This window comes from Polypterus senegalus, chromosome 4 (assembly GCF_016835505.1).
Source record: "Polypterus senegalus isolate Bchr_013 chromosome 4, ASM1683550v1, whole genome shotgun sequence".
NCBI lineage: Eukaryota > Metazoa > Chordata > Cladistia > Polypteriformes > Polypteridae > Polypterus > Polypterus senegalus.
The window spans coordinates 28,939,815-28,952,994 of NC_053157.1; the positions used below are offsets into that span (position 1 = coordinate 28,939,815).

The 13,180-nt window shown below is 43.1% G+C and overlaps 1 non-coding gene across 1 annotated transcript; it reads left to right on the forward strand.

Annotated features, from left to right (window-relative positions):
• The first annotated feature begins 4,473 nt into the window (after positions 1–4,473).
• On the forward strand, positions 4,474–4,553 carry LOC120529184. Its single transcript, XR_005633690.1, has one exon.
• Positions 4,554–13,180: the final 8,627 nt, after the last annotated feature.

The following is a 13,180-nucleotide window of genomic DNA, read 5'->3' on the forward strand; positions in this document are numbered from 1 at the left end:
AGCTGAGCGTGTGAGCGATCACTCACACGAATTCAGAGCGACGCTCATACTTCCCGCACGATCGCTCATTCCGACGGCGTCATACTTATCGTAAAAATTGGTGCTCATAAATTTTTGGCTTAAACAAAATGTCGCTCATAAACAATGTTTTTTGCTCACTATATGCTACTCCTTAGAGGGAACATTGGTGTCCACTCTCACATACACGCACCCAGTGCAGGTACTCGATTACTTTGCACCCTAGGCCAAGCTTATTAGTGTGTCAACCAAGTGGCTAACCCTTGCAGCTGGGTTTTTCCCCCCTTTATGATCTGTGCCCTAGGCGCATGTCTAATTTGCCTTAATAGTGGCGCCGGCCCTCTACACACCTCATACTCAGACACAGTCACAATTTGCAATTGGTAATTAATATAACCTAAACAAAACCTTTTTGTAATTAATTCTTTCTTTGCTTGAACATTTCTGGCCATAGTAATTTTCATAAAATGGGGCAAAACTATTAAGTTATGACAAATGTTAGGGAACAACAGAAATGAAAGGCAAAATTCATTACAGCGACTGACCACTATGGATATCAGGTGAATATGGCAGCCTAATAGCAAAAATGATACAGTGACTAGATTCTCAAAGTCTCAAACTGGGACACTTGTGTCACATGTAAGCCCGTACATAAAACTCATCCTTACTGTACGTGTTCAATGCCTCCTCTTGTCTCATCATCATTAGAAAGGAATCATGGCACGGGACAAAAAACACTTTAACAAATGAACACAGAGGATTCCATACAGTGTTTAATTTGGAGTCAAAAAAATGGCAGTACAGTCTGTTTCTTTCTGCTTCTTGGTTTTCCTCACGATGCTGTTTAAATTTTAAACAAGCTCTTAATCAAGCTTTCCTTGGTTCAGTTTTAACTGCACTATTATATTTATATTACATTAGGGTTGAGGGGGGGCATTTATGGTTTAGGTATTGCAGTCCCACTTGGAGTTCTGTATGCACTGTTCTAAATATATTAGGACAATGTTTGTTTCTGCAAAGCAATGTTTTATTAGATGGGTAGCCTTTTAAAACCTGGACGTTTTAATATTCTTCATTTATTTATTGGGACACGGTGTGAAATCTGGACTGTCCCTGTCACCAGGATGTCTGTTCATAGTAGCCAATTAAAAAGACAGGGAGATAGTGAATCATTATAATCTACAGAAAAAAAGCTTGGTTTACAGAAAGGTTAACACTGAATAAATATTTATTTGCTCTGTGCACAACAGCTTACCTGCCTCACGGTTCTTCATTTATACTTAGATAATCTGTTCTTTTCCTTGCTTGCATTTTATACATTTATAATTAGGAAGATCGTTAAACTTACCTGTTATGTATGAGTTAAAGCTTTGGTACGAGTGAGGTACTGATGTACCGGTTCTGTTCTACTTGTGGTGAAGCTGCTGGAAAGACTTCATAAAGCAGAATCAGTTTGCTGATGCAGAAGTTTTCACACACACCCAGCAGGACTGCCATCCCATGTGCACGCATGCAACTAATTACAGCGAGTTCTATGTGCGGGTGTTTCATTAACTTGTACTGGGGATCTGTTTGCTGTCAGTAGCGGCTATCAGAGGTGAAAAAGAGGAAAATATTCAAACATACAAGATAGTGTAACTTCTGTCAAGGTGAAATTGACACAGTAAACTAATTTGATGAGTTTGCAAATTCACCAGCTCTTTTCAATGGAAGATTCAGAAATTTTAAAACTGTGTACAACACAGTTTGTATGCGATATCTCAATTAACTGCCATGAGAAATTTCCTTAAAGAAAAAGTGTGCCACATTTCCACAAAACTCATCCATTGGGGGCCAAGTTGTTTTTTCCTGGCCGACAGACATGGCTATCACAATAGGAACTGGACACAGTATATGTGAATGCACCTAAAAAGACTTTTTGTTCTAAAAGACAAGCCTAATGATTTAAGAGACCTTTACAGTATTACAATTAAAGATTGATTTTCTTATCGGGTATAAAACAGGCAAGGTTAAAATACAAATGATTAATCTGAATTATTTTTCCTAAAATGATAAAATTCAAAAATGATGTGATATTTGGTGGATGCCTAGGGATGTTGTTGTTGCTGACACATGCAAAGAGCTATGGGAGGTAGACCCTCCTGCAAACTCTTTCCGGATCAGCAACCTGACAAAACACGTGCCAGGTTTTGACCTTTTCAGGTGGGACTGGGTCACCCTGAACTGCTACTGAACTGGGGTTGGCAGATGTGCTACAAACCTACATAGATGGAGGTATCGTGACAACCAGCTCTGTTCCGGCGGACAACAGCAAACCATGGGCCAAATCGTCAATGACTGTCCCATCCTAAAGTTCAGCAGTGGACTTACCAGGCTGCATACAGCCTCAGCATCTGCTATTTACTGGTTGAGATGAGATAACTGCATGTGCTAAACAAACATTGTGGGTTTTAATCTAAAGTTAATGTAAATATGTTTGAAGGTGTAAACATTATGGGAAAAGATGATCAGCTGTGGCAACCCCTAACAGGAGCAGCCGAAAGAAGAAGCTGGAAGGTGTAAACATAAAAGACAAAAATTGAAACAATACGTATCTTAGGAACGTTTGCCAGAAATATACAACTCCTTCAGCAAAAAGCTTCTGGTTTTCTTATTAAGAAAATTTGAAATGGAAATAAATGTATAATATCTCAAGAAGGTCCTTTATTACTGATAAAATTTCTTTTGAAATTATTCATTGTATTTACCCTATTAACCAGTTGCTAGTAAGGTTTGGAACATTGATTTAATCTGTGCATTTTCTAACTTTGAAAGGGAAAGAATTATTAATTTATTTTTTGGCTGTATTTGCACAATTTTTTTTTGGCATGAAGAAAAATCTTTGTTTAAGATGACTACTAGTGTTGCTATTTCCTTAAAGGATAAAAATGTTTTATTCTGTTAAAATGGTAATGTAGAATATAATGTAGAATATATCCTAAGTGTATTTATGATTTATGGTAAATTCCACAGTCATAAATATAAATGCTCCAATAAGGTGTCTAATTTTACACAATTTAACATTGCTCATTATAGCAGCAATACGTCGGAAAAAGTGATAAATGCTAAGGCAAAAGCAAAACAAAACAACAAAACTACTATTATAAAGCCTTGAATCTCTGTATAGTTTATTTTTAATGCTATTAGAAATATGAAGAAAATACTCGTATGTAAGGATTTTATGTATTGTGTTTAATTTTCTCAACTGATCGGGGTTTTCAGGACATGCCATGCTGAATATCTTATCAATAAAGTTGTATACTTACATAATGAAACTATAAAAATAAAGTGTAATTTGACGCAACTGACATGTTGCAATTAAAAATGAAGCTGCCATCAGTACTACATACAGAGGACACACTCGCGTGTGCAATTCAGTAGACACCAGCTCTGAGGTGGCGCCTTCTCGATGACCTATCACCTACATTTTTTTAACCTTTTACCTAAATAGTTCAAACGGTCTAAAATAGTGTCATCTTATTAGGGGCAGCACATTCGACAAATTCCTTTAGTACTTTATCTGTCTAGTTTTTTTATGTTTAATTAGTTAATGTGCGCAGCTATTCATACACATCCACTAGGAATATAATATCAATTTAATTTTAGAATGTATACTGGACGCGAAGGGAAGAAATTGATCCTCATAGTACACGATGGAAAGTGCAGACTCCAATCACGTTTTTGGTATTCTTGCCGCTGTTGTTTTCGAAGGGAAGCAGATTGGGGAAAAAAAAGAAAATCAGAAATGATTTACTAGGGATGGCGGGCAGCACGTTCGCGTTCTGTGACCCCAGTGATCCCGATATTTTCCTTATATGATCAGGCCTTGGCCTCAGAGCCCAGTTGGCTTGAAATGATTAGGTAATGGTTGGTGACGGGTTTTTGCGACGTGCCAGCTCGTGCAGAATAGTTGAACGGAGTTCAAAATATCCATTTTCTGTATTCGATTTATCTCTTGTAGGGCGATAGGTTGGGTGGTGAGACAAAGTTTCGGATGCATGTGAGTTTTTGTTTTGATAAAGAGATCACTTAGATCTCTTTTTAAAGATTTAGTTTTAACTCAGAATGTGTCGTTTAAAGGTTTGGAGGCAAATGTATAGTAAAATGCAATCGATTTCATGACGGTACAGTGTGAAATAAATAGCAATATGTTTAGTGTTTGTCGTACTTGAGCCGTATTTGTATTTATTTTATAGCGCGCTGGGCTCATGTGGAAGTGAGCTTAAAAAGCGTAAATGTAATTAGATTTTTATATATATATATTGTCACGCTAACAAAGTATGCAGCAAAGTTGATGATTTAGCAGTGCCATCTACAAATTCTTATTTTCAGCAGATTTAGTGAGACTTAAATTGTAGTACGTGTTTTTCTTTTCTCTCTCTTTTTTTAAACATTTAATCATATCTTTGGTATTGGTGATCAATGATGAACTGCCCACTGCGCAATCTGAGTTCCTAACTGTGACGGAGCCACATTTGTAAACAGGGCTGAGATCACCAAGGTACATTGGCTGCATGGATATGGGTCTATGAATGGGGTTGCTGGTATTCCCCTCCAGTGTTATTACTGCTAACACGTTTAGTGGCAGCTACTTTTTGCTTGTTAATAAACTATTGGTATGTATAGTGTGTTCAAAAAGTATTCAGATCCCTTCAATTTTTACACATTGTTATGTTGCAGCCTTATTTTTAACATTATTTAAATTCATCTTCTCATCAGGCAACACATAATACCCCAGAATGACAGAAAATTAAACAGGATTTTAGAACTTTTGCACATTTATTAAAAATATCACATTGACCCAAGTGTTCAGACCTTTTACTCAGTAATTAGTTGCAGAACCTTTGGCAGTCATTCTAGCCTGGAGTCTTCTTGGGTATGTTGCAACAAATTTCACAAACCTAGATTTTGAAATTTTCAGCCATTCTTCTCAGCAGATCCTTATGAGCTCCTTTACGTTGGATGGGGACAGTCAATGGATGGCTATATGCAGGTCTTGCCAGAAATGTTCAAATCAAAGCTCTGGCTAAGCCATTCAAGAACATTCACAATGTTGACTCTAAACCATTCATGTGGGTAGTTTGCCTTGTGCATAAGATCATTGTCTTGTGGGAAGGTGAACCTTCAGCCCAGTTTGTGTGTCCACTCCACTCTGCAGAAGGTTTTCTTTCAGCATATCTCTGGACTTTTGTTCTATTCAGATTTCCTTCACCCCTGACTAGTCTCACAGTGTCTGCCACTGAAAAACAACCCCACAGCCACCATTATGCTTCCCTGTTGGAATGGTATTGCTCAGGTGATGAGCAGTGCCTGGTTTCCTCCAAACATGATACTTAGAACTGAAGACATAAAATTCAGTCAAGATGTAATCAAACCAGGGAGTCTTGTTTGTTCATTCTGAGAATCTTTTAGGTGCCCTTTTGTAAGCTCCAAGTAGGTTTATATATGTGAACTTGCCACTGTGCCATAAAGCTCAGGTTGGTAGGGTTTTGCAGTGACGATTGTTCTTCTGGAATTTTCTCTCATCTTCACGCTGGTTCTGTGGAGCTCAGCCAGGATAATGGTCAAGTTTTTGGTCACCTCTCTTACCAGTGCTCTTCTCCCTAGATTGATAAGTGTGGCTGGGTCATAGTTGAAAAATTGTGGTTGTTCTAAATTTCTTCCATTTTAAGTATTTTGGAGACCAGTGTATTCTTGGGAACCTTCAATGCAGCAGAATTTTTTGTAGCTTTTCCCAGATTTGTGTCTCCCAGATCTCTGTAGGCATTATCTTCAACCTCATGGCTTGACTTTTGCTCTTGATACACATTGTCACTAATTGTGACATTATATAGACAGATGTGGTCTTTCCTAATCAAGTGCAATCAATTGAAGTGACCACAGGTGGAATCCAAACCAGGTGCCGAAACATCTCAATGATGATCAATGGAATGAGATACACCTGAGCTAGTTTTCATGTGACATAGCAAAAGGTCTAAACACTTGAATCAATGTGAGATTCCAGTTTTATATATTTAAATCAAAAATTCCTAAAATCCTGTTTTTGCTTTGTCTTTCTGGTAGTATTGAGTGTTGCTGAGGAGGTCAAAATAAATTTGGTTTTAGCACAAGGCTGAATGTCACATAACAAAGTGAAAGAAGTGAAGGAGTCTAAATACTTCCTGAAGGCACTTTATAGGTTGTTGTCTATCCAGCAGTTTCACCTTTGGTTTTATATGGCATTATTAAAAAAAAAAAAAAATCAGGGTTCAAGTCCAGGTCCAGTCACGGTTTTTGTCCAGTTTGTATGTCTCTTTGGGGACAGTGGTGTCATCCACATCCGAAAGAGTTTCAGGTTAGTTTAACTGATTCATATCGACACGTTGGGCTCTTCCCCAGTGATGGTGGGCAGACATGGTGATGCCTTAATAATTTCCACACTTTAACTTGTCCTCTTTATTGAAGATAACAGTTTTGCCATTTCTAAGGTCTAGTGGGGCTTCATCATTCCTGGTTTTGTTAGTGATATGAAACATGTACTGTAAAGTCCTTCACCATTTGAATATCTCAATAAGAAACCATCAGGGCTGAAGGCCTTGTTACCCTTTGTTTGTTTGATGGCTCGAAGAAACATTAAGCAAATGAATTCCTTTTCTTGTCTGCATGAAGCAACTGGACTTCCAGTGAGCCAGTTCTATTGATTTTTGGCACAGTTATTCTTCAAGAACGTTTCTCTGGAAAGTTCAGGTTTCATTAAGACCACTTGGCGAGAGGTCATTATACAAATTTTAGAGAAATTCTTGGAATTTGCAAATCATCTTTCGTAAAATGAAAACAATCCGTGCAGCCTCAGATACTGATTGGCAGGGCTGTGGCGTCAGAAGCAATTATTGAGTTACTGGAGTCGGAATCGATAAAAATGTACTATCTCCAACACCAAGAAGTGTAAAGTAATGTGTTAAAATGTCCAGTTTCACTTATGTCAATTCAATTAAACTCATTTTTTTTTTTCAGCCTTTTGGTAAAATTAAAGCCTCTTTAATTTTTAAGTATTTAATAAGTAAAATAAAAAAGCCACAGTGACATCGTTACAGCATTTAAATCCAAACTTTAAGGCCGAGTATATACTTAACACTATGCGATGCATGCTCTTGAGGACACTGCTATGCAAGCAGTGTACCGTCTATACTTGCACTCGTACTTAAAGTAAATCTGGAGGACTCCACCAGGTGTCAGTGTGAGAAATCATCAGGGGGAGAAAACAACATCTGGTTTTGCAGTGTTGTGAGTTGAGGGAAGAGAGAGATGTTAAAAATGAAAATGCTTTGCGTTTTGAAGTTGTAGCAATGGTGCAAAAAATATGTTGATAGCAAACAACGATGCTGACGTTACGTACCAAAACTTGAACACACACACAGTTGTCGCCTTATTTTCTGAGGATGTGCTCTGAACACATGTCAGAAGAACACTGGGAATGTGTGGCAGCCATGATCCATCCATCCATCCATCCTCTTCCGCTTATCCGAGGTCGGGTCACGGGGCAGCAAGCAGAGAGGCCCAGACTTCCCTCTCCCGGCCACTTCTTCCAGCTCTTCCGGGAGAATCCCAAAGGCGTTCCCAGGCCAGCCGGAGACATAGTCCCTCCAGCATGTCCTGGGTCTTCCCCGGGGCCTCCTCCCGGTTGGACGTGCCCGGAACACCTCACCAGGGAGGCGTCCAGGAGGCATCCTGATCAGATGCCCGAGCCACCTCATCTGACTCCTCTCGATGCGGAGGAGCAGCGGCTCTACTCTGAGCCCCTCCCGGATGACTGAGCTTCTCACCCTATCTTTAAGGGAAAGCCCAGACACCCTGCGGAGGAAACTCATTTCAGCCGCTTGTATTCGCGATCTCGTTCTTTGGTCACTACCCATAGCTCATGACCATAGGTGAGGGTAGGAGCGTAGATTGACTGGTAAATTGAGAGCTTTGCCTTATGGCTCAGCTCCTTTTTCACCACGACAGACCGATGCAGAGCCCGCATCACTGCGGATGCCGCACCGATCCGCCTGTCGATCTCACGCTCCATTCTTCCCTCACTCGTGAACAAGACCCGAGATACTTGAACTCCTCCACTTGGGGCAGGATCTCTCCCCAACCCTGAGAGGGCACTCCACCCTTTTCCGCTGAGGACCATGCTCGGATTTGGAGGTGCTGATTCTCATCCCAGCCGCTTCACACTCAGCTGCGAACCGATCCAGAGAGAGCTGAAGATCACGGCCTGATGAAGCAAACAGGACAACATCATCTGCAAAAGCAGTGACCCAATCCTGAGTCCACCAAACCGACCCCTTCAACACCCTGGTTGCGCTTAGAAATTCTGTCCATAAAAGTTATGAACAGAATCGGTGACAAAGGGCAGCCCTGGCGGAGTCCAACTCTCACTGGAAACGGGCTGACTTACTGCCGCAATGCGGACCAAGCTCTGACACCGTTGTACAGAGACCGAACAGCTCTTATCAGGGGTCCGTACCCCATACTCCCGAGCACCCCCACAGGATTCCCGAGGGACACGGTCGAATGCCTTTCCAAGTCCACAAAACACATGTAGACCGGTCGGGCAAACTCCCATGCACCCTCCAGGACTCTGCTAAGGGTGAAGAGCTGGTCCACTGTTCCGCGACCAGGACTAAAACCACACTGTTCCTCCTGAATCCGAGGTTCACTATCCGACGGACCCTCCTCTCCAGAACCCCGAATAGACTTTTCCAGGGAGGCTGAGGAGTGTGATCCCTCTATAGTTGGAACACACCCTCCGTCCCCTTTTAAAGAGGGGACCACCACCCCGTCTGCCAATCCAGAGGCACTGTCCCGATGTCCATGCGATGTTGCAGAGACGTGTCAACCAAGACAGTCCTACAACATCCAGAGCCTTAAGGAACTCGGGCGATCTCATCCACCCCGGGCCCTGCCACCAAGGAGTTTTTTGACCACCTCGGTGACTTCAGTCCCAGAGATGGGAGAGCCCACCTCAGAGTCCCCAGGCTCTGCTTCCTCATTGGAAGGCATGTTAGTGGGATTGAGGAGGTCTTGAAGTACTCCTCCCACCGACCCACAACGCCCGAAGTCGAGGTCAGCAGCGCACCATCCCCACCATATACGGTGTTGACACTGCACTGCTTCCCTCCTGAGACGCCGGACGGTGGACCAGAATCTCCTCGAAGCCGTCCAAAGTCGCTCTCCATGGCTCTCCAAACTCCTCCCATGCCCGAAGTTTTGCCTCAGCAACAACCGAAGCGCGTTCGCTTGGCCTGCCGGTACCTATCAGCTGCCTCCAGAGACCCACAGGACAAAAAGTCCTATAGGACTCCTTCTTCAGCTTGACGGCATCCCTCACCGCCGTGTCCACCAACGGGTTCGGGATTGCCGCCACGACAGGCACCACCACCTTGCGGCCACAGCTCCGTCAGCCGCCTCAACAATAGAGGCACGGAACATGGCCCATTCGACTCAATGTCCCCACCTCCCTCGGGACGGGTTGAAGTTCTGCCGGAGGTGGGAGTTGAAGCTACTTCTGACAGGGGACTCTGCCAGCCGCTCCCAGCAGACCCTCACAACACGCTTGGGCCTACCAGGTCTGACCGCATCTTCCCCACCATCGAAGCCAACTCACCACCAGGTGGTGATCAGTTGACAGCTCCGCCCCTCTCTTCACCCGAGTGTCCAAGACATATGGCCGCAAGTCCACGACACACCACAAAGTCGATCATCGACCTGAGGCCTAGGGTGTCCTGGTGCCAAGTGCACATATGAACACCCTTATGCTTGAACATGGTGTTCGTTATGGACAATCCATGACGAGCACAGAAGTCCAATAACAAAACACCGCCGGGTTCAGATCGGGGCCATTCCTCCCAATCACGCCCTTCCAGGTCTCACTGTCATTGCCCACGTGAGCATTGAAGTCTCCCAGCAAAACGAGGGAATCCCCAGAAGGTATGCCCTCTAGCAACCCCTCCAGAGACTCCAAAAAGGGTGGATACTCCAAACTGCTGTTCGGGCGATACGCACAAACAACAGTCAGGACCCTTCCCCACCCGGCGGAGGGAGGCCACCCTCTCTCCACGGGGTAAACCCCAATGCACAGGCTCCGAGTCGGGGGGCAATAAGTATGCCCACACCTGCTCGGCGCCTCTCACCGGGGGCAACTCCAGAGTGGTAGAGAGTCCAGCCCCTCTCAAGGAGATTGGTTCCAGAGTCCAAGCTGTGCGTCGAGGTGAGTCCGACTATATCTAGCGGAACCTCTCGACCTCGCGCACTAGCTCAGGCTCCTTCCCCTTCAGAGAGGTGACATTCCACGCCCCAAGAGCCAGTTTCTGTAGCCGAGGATCAGACCGCCAAGGTCCCGCCTCCGGCCACCACCCAACTCACACTGCACCCAACCTCCTTGGCCCCTCCCATAGGTGGTGAGCCCATGGGGAGGAGGACCGACGTTACCTCTTCGGGCTGTGCCCGCCGAGCCCATGGGTGCAGGCCCAGCCACCAGGCGCTCGCCATCGAGCCCCACCTCCAGGCCTGGCTCCAGAGGGGGGCCCCGGTGACCTGCGTCCGGCAAGGGAAAACGTCGTCCAAAGGTTTCGCTCATCATTGGAGGTTTGTTGAACCGCTCTTTGTCTCATCCCTCACCTAGGACCAGTTTGCCTTGGGTGGCCCTACCAGGGGCATAAAGCCCCGGACAACATAGCTCCTAGGATCATTGGGACACGCAAACCCCTCCACCACGATAAGGTGACGGTTCAAGGAGGAGGGCAGCCATGATGCGTGAGTGTAAATATTCTGAGTGTGAAGTATAAATTGGCCCTAACAGGTTAGGGTGCCTGATGATTTCCAGCGGCAGTGAGGAAATGCCATCTTTCTTGTATGTTGTGTGCTTTTAATCAACAGAGTAACTAGCCTTATTACAAATAGAGGAGTCAGAGTTGGTGGTACAGGAAATTCAGGAGTCAGAATCCGAGTCAGTGGTACTATAATTTGGGGAGTCAGAGTCGAAGGTTTTGTATAGCAACTCCACAGCCCTGCTGATTAATTTTCTCTTGACCTTGACAAATGTTGCTTCAGCTTATAAAGGGTGAGTCAAAATTATGTTAACATTAATGGTAGTGCTATGTATATACTTATATACAATTTTTGTGGACAATTTATGTGCCACATATGGTACATGTGATGAACATGATGGTTGAGACATTCCTGTAAATCATCTTGCACATGCAAAATTTGTTTTGTGAATAAATTGTTTCCGCGATTCAAATTTTAATATAATTTTTTTAGGCATCTGATGGACACTCCTAATCGCAAAAAACATATTCCCAATATAAGTTACTTTAATGCCAACTCACATGTGACCACAAACTCACCATCAAGTTAGCTGCTTGTGTGTTAATAACCAGATTTTAATTCTCCCTCAGGCACATCCTTCAAAAATGTTGCTTTTAAGAAATATGGAGTAAATGTAGGCACAGACCTCCCACAACTAGCAACTAAGAATAAGACATCAAATAGTGCAATTTTTACATGTGTTGAGTTGGACATTCTTGTATATGAAGCCTACTTCAAATAGCACAAGCATACTTCGGCTCTGTTTTTAACTACGCAATATGCTAAGAAAAAATGTATGTACTCTACAAATACATGTAATTACAGTATATTATATTTGAACGTGACTCACTGTTAAGAAATATTTAACAAAACAAAACTGGAAAAAGCAGGTTTTAAAAATGCACATATGGAGTAATGTGTTCAGAGAATTAATGAACTGTTTTCGAAAGCACAAAGATTTTTAAATGATGTAAAAATTGCATCACTTGATGTACTTTTATTAGATGTAGTTCTGGAGGGAGTCTGTAGCTAAATATAGTTTATGTTTGTTAAAATAAAATTCTTGCAAGAAGTTCCTGATAGAGAGTTAAATCTAAACTAAGCCCATGGACAAACAAGTGCCTGACATGATGGCAGGCTGGCAGTCAGTTAACCCCACTGCATTAATCCCTCAGTCCTGCAAACTAACACTTAGCCCAGTAGAATTTTAAAGGCAATAGAAATGTGACTGGTAGAGGCTAAAAAAAACACACACCAGTCTGAAGTCCAGTTTCCCGCACATTCCAAAGGGTATTTGCCTTTGATATCTCTTAAGATAAAAGTCTGGCTTTGCAGTTACAGGGTGCTGAGTCAGTGCCACATTTTATCCTTCCACAGTCGCTTTATTGATTCAAATGCCCTCAGAGCTTGGGTCACGATTATGTCTAAATAAAAGCTGGTGGAGACTTCAACTATTGAAGGTTCAACTGGTTATTGCTAAAGGCAGACAAATACACCCTGTAGTGTGGAGTAAGAATTATATTAGTATTTACATCTTTTTGGTTTTGATCTAGAATTCCACTCCACCTCAATAAATACATTTTATGTTCTTTAAGCCCTCTTTAAATCTTCCATTACCTAAATCTAAGAAACACCTCTTTGCGTACACCTTGATTTTGGCAAAAATACAGAAATTTTTGTTGAAATGTGCTAAAGCACATGTGGATGGAGAAACTGAAATAGTTTAGCATGGATTGTAATACTGCAATGGCCTTTGAAGTGCCCCAAGGGCTAGGAAAGCATCTGACAATGATGCCGGTCCAATTGTGGGGAGAAAGTGTGACCCAAGTTGTGCAGAAGCAGCGCTAACCACTGCATCCCATTGAGGTTAAATGAATAGAATTAAATATCAGAAGAATGCATTTTTTGTGAACAGGATCAGGAAACATGAATTCATTAAGGCCTGTCCCTCACAGATTTGATCACTTGAACCAAGAAGAAATTTTGTTTGTATTTTTCCCCTGATGCTGCAACAACCATCCATTCATCCATCCATTTTCCAACCCGCTGAATCCGAACACAGGGGTCTGCTGGAGCCAATCCCAGGCAGGGTGCCAACCCACCGCAGGACACACACAAACACACCCAGCACACACTAGGGCCAATTCAGAATTGCCAATCCACCTAACCTGCATGTCTTTAGACTGTGGGAGGAAACCGACGCAGACATGGGGAGAACATGCAAACTCCACGCAGGGAGGACCCAGGAAGCGAACCCGGGTCTCCTAACTGCGAGGCAGCAGCGCCACCA